This window comes from Barbatula barbatula, assembly GCF_947034865.1.
Source record: "Barbatula barbatula genome assembly, chromosome: 5".
Lineage (NCBI taxonomy): Eukaryota > Metazoa > Chordata > Actinopteri > Cypriniformes > Nemacheilidae > Barbatula > Barbatula barbatula.
The window spans coordinates 4,884,652-4,899,285 of record NC_136769.1 but is presented as its reverse complement, the minus strand read 5'-3'; positions in this window follow the sequence as shown (position 1 = coordinate 4,899,285).

Here is a 14,634-nt window from a genome sequence, read left to right as displayed (position 1 = left end):
CTATATGCATAAATGAAGTTGAAGTCTATATAACTAGGCGCCTAAGCTCCAACCGCGTCCCGCCTCTTTGCCCATTTTCGATTATCCGGGAGTGACGGGCTGCTAAGATGGCGATGTCCGACTGCGCCCACTTTAAGCTTCAAAACAGAAACCATATGGATGACGTCACGGACACTACATCCATATTTTATACAGTCTATGATATATATAAACTTGTATTTGGGTGGTTGACACACTAATATGCAAATTCGTCCTATGGTGTGACAGCAACATTTAAATAAGATCAAACCTCAGGACATAAAGTCATCCAACAGCAATGTGAAAGACTGACAGCATGATAAGACATGACAACTGCGATCAAATTCAAGGTTATCACAGAAAAATATTTTTGTTATAAAAATGCAAATAGAAATTACTCAACATATGGCAGAAATATTAAAAAAAGGGAGATTTTAAAAGTGGAAATTGTCTTTTTATTGCCATCCGCGCATGTGTATTCATCGGGTCACCTGCGGCAAAATAACTCATGACAATTCACCAGCACTTCACGCTGATGTGACAACAACAAACATAAATGTCACTAAAAACATCTTAACGCTTCCCTGTATAGCTAAGACTTCACATTCTCTGACAGGTCCGGGAGCAGCGCTGACGGGCCTCTCGCAGGGTTTGAATCCGGCCCCGGACCCACGAACCACAGGAATGCTGACTCTAGCATCGCAGAGAGAAATGATGGAGACTGGGAGGAGTGGAATGATGAAGAAAAATAGAGAAAATGAAAAAATAATGACCGAAGTATGCGGTGAACACAGAGCACGAGGCTCTCGGGTATAACGGGAGCCGGGCGAACCGCAAATGTAATAAGCAGGAGTGAAAGAGAAAGATGGAGAAGACTGTCAAATCTTAGCATTTAACGAAAATTATGTTTATTGACATTACTCAAATATCTTCTTTCGCATTCTAAAAAAGTCATGTACAGTTGATGAGGGTGGAAAAATTATGACTAGGGAAGTAACAACACGATACTGATCTCACAATACGACTTATTCACAATTTATTTTTACCAGATGAGTTGAGACAAACTAGAAATGAACGATTGCCCTTTTATTATTTCTCGAGTGCTGCACATTACTTTGTAAAATATAAATATCTTTTATGTCAAACAACAAACTAAGCTGCAATTTTGCATTTCTTGGATTTGTTTACAATTAAGAAATATCGGCGTATCCACGTTTGCCAAGTTTGCAGTAAACCCAGCAGCCCCTGCTGTTCGAAACATGTATTGCGATTCAAATAACATCTCAACCGGCTTAAATCGTCACATGTAATAATTGCTTTTCAACAGTTACATCCCTTGTGACATCATTTTTATTTAAGTGCATAAGTCATCCGATCTGTTTCTGGATGTTAAAATAAGGTGGAACGGGACGAATGCGTTCGGGACGAATGCATCCCTTACAATTTTAGGAAAGGGGTCTGAAAGAATCGATCGCTGTCCAACTGGCCCAAAACGTTTCTAGCAGGTGTAGCCGGCCAGTAAAGAACCAACCAAGCATGTCAAACATCTCTCTGAGAATGAACATCCACAACACATCTGCTCTCGGGTAGCCAGATAATACTGATACCTGTCCAAATTCTCCACACGCTGTAAACCCTGATGTGAACCTGATGTTTTCATGTTGTTGTTGCCTTTCCTTACCAATACACAAAACTGTATAAACTGCACTTCATAAAGAGAATTCAAAGAAAATAGCCATTAGAGCTTCGCACGTGATAAAACTCACCCCGACTGCCAACACAAGGCGTAGTCCACCTCTGCGGTGTAAGTTATTGAAATCCAAGATATCCCAACCTTAAGACAACCTAAAGCGTTCCAGAGATCTTTAAAACTGGCTTTTGAGTTTTTGATGTTCGATTTTAATTAGGTCACGAAGGATTTGAGGTGTTTGTTTGGGCAACAACACACACGTTTATTGAGCCCACGTTTACAGATTTTAATAACCAAGCTAAGACAAAATGAAGTAAGTGTGTACCTGATTCTGAACCAAAACAAGTGACACAACCGCATTGTAATGTCCCGCAACCTAATGACCCGGACTTACAGTACATCAACGGACTGAGATTCACAGCACGAACGCAGATTCATGGCCTGGTTTGATTTTGAGCGAAGAATGTGCTCTTGGCAGGCGTGAGATATGGAAAGAGGTTTTAACATGAGCTAATAACCCCCTCGCCTGGGGCAGAGATGGACCACCTCTACACAACAAACTCACAAACATCAACTCTCGAGCTTGGCTGCTCCGCTGGCAATTTCTAGGAACAGCTTCGCTACACGTTCAACAGACAAAGCGGGAAAAAGAGAACGTGCAGTCATGGGTGTGAACTCCATGCCTACCTAGAATTATACAAGAAGCCTGTGGGGACACATTTCCGCACCGTGGGTGACTACAAGAACACACACACTTTGGAAGTGTAAACACGGGCCTCAAAGGCATAAAGTATAACACAGCGGGCCGGAAACAGCGCTCGATGTTCCTGATAAAAGCCGAGCACATTATGTTTTCTGTGTTTGTGTGCGAACGCTTCACTGTACCTCATTGAAATATCCCCGCGTGCGGCATTTGACAAGGAACTGAAGTTATTTGTCTGGACCACACAGACACAAGACATTAAAAAAAGACTGAAAATCCGTCTCGGGGAAGACAGGACACAGGGAAATATATGTAATGGCCTTATTTTTACCATTTCTGTATGAGTTTAAAGTGTGTGATACCCCAGGGCAGCTGTCTCTTGGTGGTAAAATGAACTCTAATTCTAACAATTTGCCGACAAAAGCAGTTTTCACACACCCTCAGGTGGTGTATACAAGTATACAGGTTTTGAACCCCTTGAGGATGAGTAAATGGTGATAGAATCCCTTTAAGCATTTAGTAGAAACTTTAATATAAAGCGACTAACACAAATAAGACGAGCAACAAATCAATCTACCCTAATAATATGAAAACCCAGAAAAAAAACTTTATTTCTCTGAAGTTTTAGTTCATGAGATTTGATGGAGTTCTCAGTTGCGTTTTATTAAAGCATCAAATTGGTCTAAAACGGTCCTAAAATGACTTAAGAGAAATGAAAACAGAAATAAGAGTATGGAGCTTTAAAATGTAGTAAAATAAGTTTGATGAGAAATGTTTAAGTTCATATTGATCAATGATATTGAAGTCTTGACAAATCTGAGCTCGGAGAAATTTGGGAGATTTGTGAGAAGCTCAAGCAGAGATTTCCATTTGCTCTCTTTTTAAAATCTTATTGATGCCTAGAAGAAATATTTGAGATCTGATAAAGATCTTTTGTCTCTTGGGAATAATATGTTTTGTCAAAGCCGAGTTATTTCCGAGCTTTTAACAAGTTGACCATGTTTAGCTTGAGCACCCAGCACGTTTAGCAGTATCAAGAAGGCACAATGGATGTAACAGCATCCTTTAACTGAAGATTATAAGGGGAACACGTATTTTGAAAAGAGAATGACCCACTTTGATAAACTATTTACAATAAACGCTGCAATATTTCATGAAAAACCCTTTGGTATCAAAGATCACATGAATAAAGTTGTGTTGCTTCTTTATGACAAGAGGAAAATCTCTCAATCCTAGAAAATACATCCTGCTCTATTTGCATGTCATGTTACCTGTAAAAGCCAAATACATTCGCGATTCTAGCCAAAAACACAAGCAACAAACTCTTTTCTGAATGAGCGGTCTATCTAACGGCCCAAACACGACACACATTCCTCTCTTGCTCTTCACTGTTATTATTCTACACTTGCCTTTGTATACAGCTCGCACGGTTTTCAATCTGTCATTTCATCACACGGGGGGTCCGTGAAGTCAAAGGGATGTTTGTGTTCTCTAATGCTGGGCTGTGCCTGAAACAGGTCTGTGCAGAAACACAGTCATGTGGACTACTGACACACTAACATTACAAACTGTGGTGTTATTTGTCTGTAACTTGCGCGATAATCAGATCATATTTAACAATACGCCGTCAACGTCAGTAGCGCAACATACCAGAGATCTCAGAGAACTTTATAAAGCACAGGGGAAAGTCTGTTCGGAAGATATCATCTATTCACAAAAGAAAGACTGTACTGGTTTTGATGCACATTGGTATCACAATACTTAAGCGGCATTAGATGTTAGATGGAGAAAGAGAGACAGAAAAAGAGAGACAGAAAGGTAGAGGGACATTTACGTGTAGACACAGAGGGATGGACGGCTAGATGGAGAGAGAGAGAGAGAGAGAGGGAGAGGGAGAGGGAGAGGGAGAGAGAGACCGAAAGAGAGACAGAGAGAGAGAGAGAGAGAGAGAGAGAGAGAGAGAGAGAGAGAGAGAGAGAGAGAGAGAGAGAGAGAGAGGAGAGGGAGAGGGAGAGGGAGAGGGGAGAGGGAGAGGGAGAGGGAGAGGGAGAGAGAGAGAGAGAGAGAGAGAGAGAGAGAGAGAGAGAGAGAGAGAGAGAGAGAGAGAGACCGAAAGAGAGAGAGAGAGAGACCGAAAGAGAGAGAGAGAGAGAGAGAGAGAGAGAGAGAGAGAGATGAGAGAGAGAGACCGAAAGAGAGACAGAGAGAGAGAGATACAGAAGGAGAGACAAGTAGATGGAGAAAGAGAGACCGAAAGAGAGACAGAGAGAGAGAGAGACCCGAAAGAGAGACAGAGAGAGAGAGAGACCCGAAAGAGAGCAAGAGAGAGAGAGAGAGAGAGAGACCGAAAGAGAGCCAGAGAGAGACCGAAAGAGAGCCAGAGAGAGAGAGAGATACAGAAGGAGAGACAAGTAGATGGAGAAAAGAAAGACAGACAGAATTTTTTTTGGAATTTTGAAAAAACTTTGTTAACAATTAATAATGTAACTCTACCAATGACAAGAAGGATAAGAGAGAGGACAAAATAATAATAATAATAATAAACAAACAAATAAATAAAAAAATACATCAATACATATATTTATATAATAATCCTAAATGTTACCATTATAAAAAAAAATCATTTTTAAAACTAACGCAATGCTGCGTGACTGCACCAAATCAATAAAAAATCTGTGAAATCGATCAGACAGACAGAGAGAGAAACACAGACAGAGAATGACATATAGATAAAGAAAGAGAGGCAGACAGAGAAAAAGACAGACAGATAGAAAGATAAAAAAGACAGTAAAAGAAGGAAAGATAGAGAGATACATAGATAAAGAGAGACGGACAGAGAAAGAGACAGACAGATAGATAAAGAAAGAGAAACTGAAAAAGAGAGAACGATATGGTTTTGGCTTGAAGGGATACAGCTACCAACTTCCCTACGCACTTAAATACTGCATTACTTTTGTCACATGACGACAGTTAATTAAACATGTTTGTATTATTGTAAGGTTATGTTTGGGCAGGTGTAGTTGTTAGCTGATGTAATCTTTGGTCAATTTACCACTTCAGCCCTAGCTGTATCCCTTCTAGCCACAACCTGCGGAAAGAAAACACAAGCGTGCGCAGACACGCGGTGCGTTCCAAACACAATATATCTCCCTCCCAAGGGACACCATTCCAAAAGTAACCCCAAATAAGGTTTACTACGTTGCAATGCATTATACATTAAACGCTTGCATATAGATCCGTATTTCCGTGATTATTAATGCACGTGTATACACTGACAAAAAAAGGTTCATTTTTACCGCTCCATAACACCAAGAGTCCCGGATGGCCCCGGACCAATTTAACATTGGCCTGTTACACTACACACACAGACATGCTTGTGTGGCCCTACAACACTATATGTAGTTAAATCCTAAACTCAACAATCCCTGCCGGCCTCCCACACAGCACTGCTCATAAAGCACATGTTATACTCTGAGCCAGAAGACAGCATGACCTCTGACCTGCACGACCTCTCCATAAACACTCCATCAGATCCCTACAACAAACATGCGCTCCACACTGCACAGAGCAGGTTGATTTTAGAGCTGAACACATGCGAGAGGTTTAATTACAGGAAGAGTCTGGACAGCGACATGTTCTCTGAGTCTGATTCTAACTGAAAGACTGAGCGACAGCACAGGAAACATCATCATACTTATGAGCCAATTACATCACCGTTTAAAAGGCAACTCAATCAGACCCGAGCGACTGAATGACGCTGAAGGAAAATCACAAGAAATCATTCAGCCAAATAAACAAATCTCAAGGTAAGAACAAAACACTCAATTTTCACAGAATTTATTTTATATATATCTTTATATAATACTTCTACTACAAAAACGACAGAAAACACTACTGAAGAAACATTAGTGTGTATATGTATATTTGATCTATTAAAAGCATACAGGTTTTAGTGTAATCCATTTTGTATTTTAACTGCTGTCAAATCGATTAATCGTGATTCACCGATTACAAAATTAAAGTCTGTATTTATATGATATATGTATTTGTGTCTTGCATATTTACAGTATATGCAAACATGTACATATTTAAGAAGTATGTGTAATATATATATTTATATTTTTGCATTATTGAAATTATATTGAAATAACTTCTATATATTTCCGTAAATATTTGTTATATATATACACACAGGTATGTACTGTACGTGCATTAACATAAATATGCACAACACATACACACACATATTATAGAAACACAGACATACATTTTTTAATCGAATAATCGTGTCGATTAGTCACGATTAATCGAAATAGATCTTGATGAATTGAAAAAATTCATTTTTTGCGCTGCATTGCGTTGTGATTTAGCATTAACATGAAAGTCTGTAAAATGAACGGATATGGTAGAAAATTTGCAGCACACTTTCTTTCTTTCTTTCTTTCCCTTGTGGTTCTACCAAAAAACTGAAACTGAAGGTCTGACCAGTAGCCATGTGTTTCAGATGAGTCTTTGTCTTCTCTCTAATAAGTCGGCCAAACGATTTGAGGTGAATCAGGCCCTGTAAAGCGCTCCACAAATACCCTCGCTGCCTGACGCCTGCGGCCCGAGAGAGAGACGCGATGGAAAATGCACATCAGCCCTAATGCGGCCCTGCGGACACTGCACTACTGCCCCTCACCAACATCCAGCCCTACCCCCCTCAACCACAACAGCTTCTAAATCCATCTCTACAGAGAGAAGATGAGGGAAACTAAGCTCCTCACCACAACATTTTTACCTCTGAAGAGATGTAATTTAAAGTGAACCGCGGAAAGGTCAACACCAGAGCGGCTGGTGCCAACTCCATCGCCAGCTTTTTTCTTTTTCCTTAAACACTGACACAGATAGGTAGCTATTTATCCGGGGCCGCTTCCAAAAGGCAGTTTTAAAAGCACGGGTTGAGATACGTGTGGCATTTGCGTACGCGTGCGTGCTGCAGCGGGGCTTTTGGAGCTTTAAAAATAAGTCGTTCTTTCTAAAACTCTTATGTTTTCCATCATCCTGCCGTCGGGGACGGCGCTCTTCAGGCATGCGGTCTGGCCCGCTCGGAGAGGACGAGTGATATATACGGAGGGACGAGTCAAAAGAAAGTGGAGGAGACAAGACAAACATTTAAAACTGATGCAAAGGTGCAGCGAAGCGAAGCGGCCGATGAACCGATCACAAGACTAAATGCAGAGATGGGAGGGGTCAAAGATAGTGAAGGAGCACAAACAAGCTGGCCCTGGAAGGAACCCGGACAGAATCCTGCACAACACAAAGGCGGTTTGCTGGTTTCTAAAGCTAATGGTCAAACATGCTGCGTCACATTCAAAGCAAACATTTCTTTTTGTCTAAATTCAATTCAGTCAACTGCCTTTGAGACGGTTGTGCCGTCTGAGTGACCACCAGTACACAGTGTTGTCTTTGTTATTCTGTGAAGCTCAACAAGCGAAAAATATTTTCCACTCTTGCCACAAAATAAAAAAAGAAGAGACGTCGTGATCTGCCGATCATCTCTAGGCAAAGTATATGTCATAACCATATACACAGACGCCATACTGGCCATTAAATCACATGCCAATGGGGTTGCCATCGAAAAGATCGGCCGTTGAGACGGCGCTAACCACAGGGCAATTGGCGCCAAATAAACGGAAACATTTTAACAAAGATTTACTCTGTTGTGTAAACATGTTGCTAACAATTTTGCACAATACATTTTAAAGTTTAAGTTAAAAAAACTCAACAACATGATGACTATTCCTTTACATGTTTTCTAAACTATACTTTTTTTGTGTAGGGCAGGCACACAAAAATTCATTTTTCTAGATGATCTAAATTAATGTTTTATTCTGACAATGTGTATCTTTGCTGCCTTAAAGGTCCAGTGTGTAATTGTTTCGAGGATCGATTGTCAGAAATGCAATATAATATACATATGTTGAATGTCTTCAGAGGTGTATAAAGACCTTACACAATAAAGCGTTATGATTTTATTATCTTAGAATGAGCTATTTCTATCTGTATTAAATGGAAGTCGCCATGTTGTTTCTACAGTGGCCCTAAACGGACAAACTGTTCTACATAGCGCGTTTCGTAAATACTTCGGGAAAAAAGCGAAAATGTGACGACACCTTTGTCCTGTGTCAGCCACCGTAGTGCTTCGAAAGGGAGGGTTAAACGGCGGAGTGAGCCGTTTGTTGCACTTCACAACCTCACCACTAAATGCTGTAAAACACAATGGTCCTTTAAACTTTTACTTTAACTCATGAAATGAAGCTTTAGTCATTCTCTATGTGCTTATATTCTATTACATTAGAGACGTCTCCACAATAAAAAAAACTAATTTAAATAAACCAAATCAACGTTTGACAAGCGTTATTTCTTCATAAGTTCACAAAGAATAATGCACCTTGTCAAAATACAGAGCTTAAAAGTAATTGGAGACAATATTGCGCGATATATTATCCGGTTTCGATGGTTTAGGCTAACTCTTTTTTACTTTTTGGCCTCCCAATATGGCGGCACCACTGACCAATCGCGGTAACGGACCAAATCGTTTAACGCGGCGTCCGTCAATATGTATATCTACGATATGATCAGGTCATGATTATGAATTTACAGTCGTAAACAGAAAAACATTTCTAAGAAACCTAATAACGTATCAAGAAATATGAGAATCACAAGCCGATGATTGTTTTATGACATGAGTAAGTAAAGTCCAGCGGTCTTGTTTAATAAAAGAAGAAACTGTGACTGTGTGTAATAAATCACACAGGAATAAAAACTATAATCACCGTGGAATGTGTGTGTTACACTACGACCTGTACCACATTATATTTATACTCCATATATCTATTTTATAGCAGAAGGTTGATGAAAGCATCTTTCATTGAGCTGGAGTCAAAGTAAACTTACTCCACACCGAGCTGCTCATAATGCTGTCTGTTTAGTGCACACTAAGAAAACAGCCATGTTAACTACAGTCAAAAGCAAAACATTAAACATGAGAATGAATGTTGACATAATGCTTGAGCTCTGGACAGTCACAAGCACGAGCTCGACGCGAGCAATCTGACCAACTGACTTTTCTCAAAGCAAACGTCACGTTCAATCCAACCCGTTCCCCATCATGCCCACGACTCTATTTCAAGCACAAAGAAAAGAGGAAAGTAAAAGGAAACTTCTTAATGAAGAGACTCTGCTGTTCTTTCCCTTCTTCCCAACGTGAGGAAATTCTTTCCTTACCATCCACGTCCCACTAAATCCATTTGGATGAAGTCGAGAATCACATTAAAGCTCTTGAGTTCATCCCACAGGTGCTCAACGCATCGCCATGACGACGTGAACAAAATTAAGATGCTTCTTCCAACTATAGGTACAGTACCGTTTATGTAGGGTCACTTATAACTGAAATGTTTTACATTTATGCGAAACGGTTTTATAGATAAAACAATTGTGCAAATAAACATTTTATTTATTTGTCGAAAATAAAAAGCATTTCTGCAAATTCCAGACGAAATGTGTCTATACTAAAGATGATCAAATGTAGCACGGATATTTTCATATATTCGAAAAATAAATAAAAATAATTTGAATAAAAATTCTGAAGAAATAATGAGGATATGACCCTGAACTTTTGAGCGGTACGTTTCATTCCTTCATAGGTCATAAATGTATTGTCTGAAAACAGCCAAGGAAAAATGTCTAATGGCAGGGACTGAATGTTGCCCACGTCTGGTCTAATGACCAATGAAAATACAGCATGATGGACAGGTGCGTCGACAGCCTTTCTGGAGCAACTGAATGGCGTTTTCCTGACACTAATACGCTGTTATTCTACAGATGTACAAACCATACCACATCTTTAAAATCACAGCGCTGAACACGCTGATCTCCTGTCAAAAAGAACACGCTTGCTAATAAACTGTCCCTGAATGACATCTAATGAACGCTATGCTAATAACAGCCCAGAATAGATCATCACTTCATCAATCATAAGACAATTAGAAAAATATGAAATGGAAAAAAAAGACGACACAAAAGTTGGAAAATGATGGTCAGTGCTTCTAGCTCCAGAAATGGCAGCTGTTGCAAATAATAGTGTTTGATGTAACCGTTTGTAAATGTGCATTTGAAGGAACTCTGACATGGTACTGTACATGTCTTTTTTTGACCCCATCGAGACACATGGATGTTTAGATTTTTTCCAGGAAACAGCATTCAAACAAATTCAACTGCATAAATGAATGCTTGTGTGTGTGCAAAACGTGTGTTTTAATGTGTGTTTGTGTGTGAGTCTGTGTATATATATATGTGTGTCTGTATAAGTGTGTGTGTGCAAAAACGTGTGTTTTAATGTGTGTTTGTGTGTGAGTCTGTGTATATATATATGTGTGTCTGTATAAGTGTGTGTGTGCAAAACGTGTGTTTTAATGTGTGTTTGTGTGTGAGTCTGTGTATATATATATGTGTGTCTGTATAAGTGTGTGTGTGCAAAAACGTGTGTTTTAATGTGTGTTTGTGTGTGAGTCTGTGTATATATATATGTGTGTCTGTATAAGTGTGTGTGTGCAAAACGTGTGTTTTAATGTGTGTTTGTGTGTGAGTCTGTGTATATATATATGTGTGTCTGTATAAGTGTGTGTGTGCAAAAACGTGTGTTTTAATGTGTGTTTGTGTGTGAGTCTGTGTATATATATATGTGTGTCTGTATAAGTGTGTGTGTGCAAAACGTGTGTTTTAATGTGTGTTTGTGTCTGAGTCTGTGTATATATATATGTGTGTCTGTATAAGTGTGTGTGTGCAAAACGTGTGTTTTAATGTGTGTTTGTGTGTGAGTCTGTGTATATATATATGTGTGTCTGTATAAGTGTGTGTGTGCAAAAACGTGTGTTTTAATGTGTGTTTGTGTGTGAGTCTGTGTATATATATATGTGTGTCTGTATAAGTGTGTGTGTGCAAAACGTGTGTTTTAATGTGTGTTTGTGTGTGAGTCTGTGTATATATATATGTGTGTCTGTATAAGTGTGTGTGTGCAAAAACGTGTGTTTTAATGTGTGTTTGTGTGTGAGTCTGTGTATATATATATGTGTGTCTGTATAAGTGTGTGTGTGCAAAACGTGTGTTTTAATGTGTGTTTGTGTGTGAGTCTGTGTATATATATATGTGTGTCTGTATAAGTGTGTGTGTGCAAAAACGTGTGTTTTAATGTGTGTTTGTGTGTGAGTCTGTGTATATATATATGTGTGTCTGTATAAGTGTGTGTGTGCAAAACGTGTGTTTTAATGTGTGTTTGTGTCTGAGTCTGTGTATATATATATGTGTGTCTGTATAAGTGTGTGTGTGCAAAACGTGTGTTTTAATGTGTGTTTGTGTGTGAGTCTGTGTATATATATATGTGTGTCTGTATAAGTGTGTGTGTGCAAAAACGTGTGTTTTAATGTGTGTTTGTGTGTGAGTCTGTGTATATATATATGTGTGTCTGTATAAGTGTGTGTGTGCAAAAACGTGTGTTTTAATGTGTGTTTGTGTGTGAGTCTGTGTATATATATATGTGTGTCTGTATAAGTGTGTGTGTGCAAAACGTGTGTTTTAATGTGTGTTTGTGTGTGAGTCTGTGTATATATATATGTGTGTCTGTATAAGTGTGTGTGTGCAAAAACGTGTGTTTTAATGTGTGTTTGTGTGTGAGTCTGTGTATATATATATGTGTGTCTGTATAAGTGTGTGTGTGCAAAACGTGTGTTTTAATGTGTGTTTGTGTGTGAGTCTGTGTATATATATATGTGTGTCTGTATAAGTGTGTGTGTGCAAAAACGTGTGTTTTAATGTGTGTTTGTGTGTGAGTCTGTGTATATATATATGTGTGTCTGTATAAGTGTGTGTGTGCAAAACGTGTGTTTTAATGTGTGTTTGTGTGTGAGTCTGTGTATATATATATGTGTGTCTGTATAAGTGTGTGTGTGCAAAAACGTGTGTTTTAATGTGTGTTTGTGTGTGAGTCTGTGTATATATATATGTGTGTCTGTATAAGTGTGTGTGTGCAAAAACGTGTGTTTTAATGTGTGTTTGTGTGTGAGTCTGTGTATATATATATGTGTGTCTGTATAAGTGTGTGTGTGCAAAAACGTGTGTTTTAATGTGTGTTTGTGTGTGAGCAAAAACAAGTGTTTTATTGTGTGTGTGTGTGTGTGTGTGTGTGTGCGTGCGCGCATGTGTGTGCATCTGTGTGTGAGTCTGTGTGTCTGTATAAGGCTGTGTATGTGTGTGTGTGTGTGCCTTTGTGTGTGCAAAAACATATGTTCTTATGAGTGTGTGTGTGTGTGTGTCTGTATAAGTGTGTGTGTCAGGCTTTGTGTGTTGAAAAACCTTTTTTTTATGTGTGAGTGTGTCTGTATAAGTGTGTGTGATTCTGTGTGTGTTCAGAAACGTGTGTTTTAATGTGTGTGTGTGTGTGTGTCTGTATAAGTGTGTGTGTGTCTGTATAAGTGTGTGTGTGTCTGTATAAGTGTGTGTGTGTGTGTGCAAAAACGTGTGTTTTAATGTGTGTATGTGTGTGTATAAGTGTGTGTCAGTCTTTGTGTGTTCAAAAACCTTTTTTATGTGTGTGTGTGTCTGAAAAAAAGTGTGTGAGTCTGTGTGAGTGCATAAACGTGTGTTTTAATGTGTGTTAGTGTGCATCTGTGGGTGAGTGCGTGTGTGTGTCTGTAAAAAGGTGTGTGTGAGTTTGTGTGTGTGTCTGTATAAGTGTGTGTGAGTCTGTGTGAATGCATAAACGTGTGTTTTAATGTGTGTTTGTGTGCATCTGTGCGTGAGTGTGTGTGTGTGTCTGTAAAAAGGTGTGTGTGAGTGTGTGTGTGTGTCTGTATAAGTGTGTGTGAGTCTGTGTGTGTGCAAAAAGGTGTGTGTGAGTGTGTATGTGTCTGTATAAGTGTGTGTGAGTCTGTGTATATGTGTGTGTCTGAAATTAGTTTGTACGTGTATGAGTCTGTATAAGAGTGTGTGTGCTTGTCAGTATAACTGTGTGTTAATGTGTCTGTGTGTACTGTATATGCGTGTGTGTGTTGAAACATGTGAAACTGCCACTCAGTGCTGGCAGGAGCGAGGGGCGCTGTGGTCCAGGCAGCACAGGAAACCAGCAGTAATGTGAAACACACGCTCGTGTTGTGTCTTAACCGCAGGAGAGGCGGCGACTCCACGCACACGGCACCGATCACACAGCCTCCTTTAAAACCAACCAACAGACAAAGAACGGACTCACACTAAAAGAGTGATGGTGGGGGGGGAGGTCCAGATGGAGTCCTGTACGTCTCCTCCTTACAATAAAGTGACATGGTACTCTATGAAATAGTACAGCTTTCCTGTAGCTCAGTGGTAAGAGCATTGTGTTAACATTGCAATATAATGCAATGTAAGTCGCTTTGGATAAATGTAAAAGAAAACATAGATCATCATTACTGCACTATTACGACTTTTGGATCAGAAAAACAGTAAAGACTGTAAACTTAGAAGAAATGTTACATTTCGCTTTATGATTTTGATTTTAACCAAAGAATTAGTCATTAAACCAGTAGAGTAAATTACAATATAAATGTATTCAGCACATGGACAGTAAGCTGAAACTGCAATGACCTGTTAAACAGACACAAAAAAATGACAAGAACGTTACAAACTCAGTGAACTATTATGAACTAATGGGCACAAGGGCTTTAAAAACGCCACATATGAGTAATAAGCAATCAAGAAAATGAGTACAGAGTTCCTAATTAAAAACATACTGGAAAAAGAGACGAGCGAATGGAAAGGGAGTGACTTTACTCCTTGCTTTCACCTTGTTATTCTTTAACTCCGGCACAAAAAGGACTTTATTTCAGAGACGCTGTGAAAACACCTGAGGGATGGATAGAAAGCCGCTGGGGATTTGTGCTCGATTTTAACTGCCAGCCGTCAAATATTTACACATCCATCATTAATAAACAGAAAAGAAGTCTTTGAGACTTCTGCACGACTGCATTTGTGTTTGGAGGTCATCAGGTAAAGTGAGCAGGGACGGAGAAACACATTTTTGAAAGCTTACAGAAGCCCTGGACAAAAGATCAAACTGCCGTGGAGCCACACGCGGGGCGGGATTTGGTGGCCGTAAACCATTTCAGGACACGTGGAATGAAAGATTCGAGCTCTCTTCCCTTCACTAAAGGGG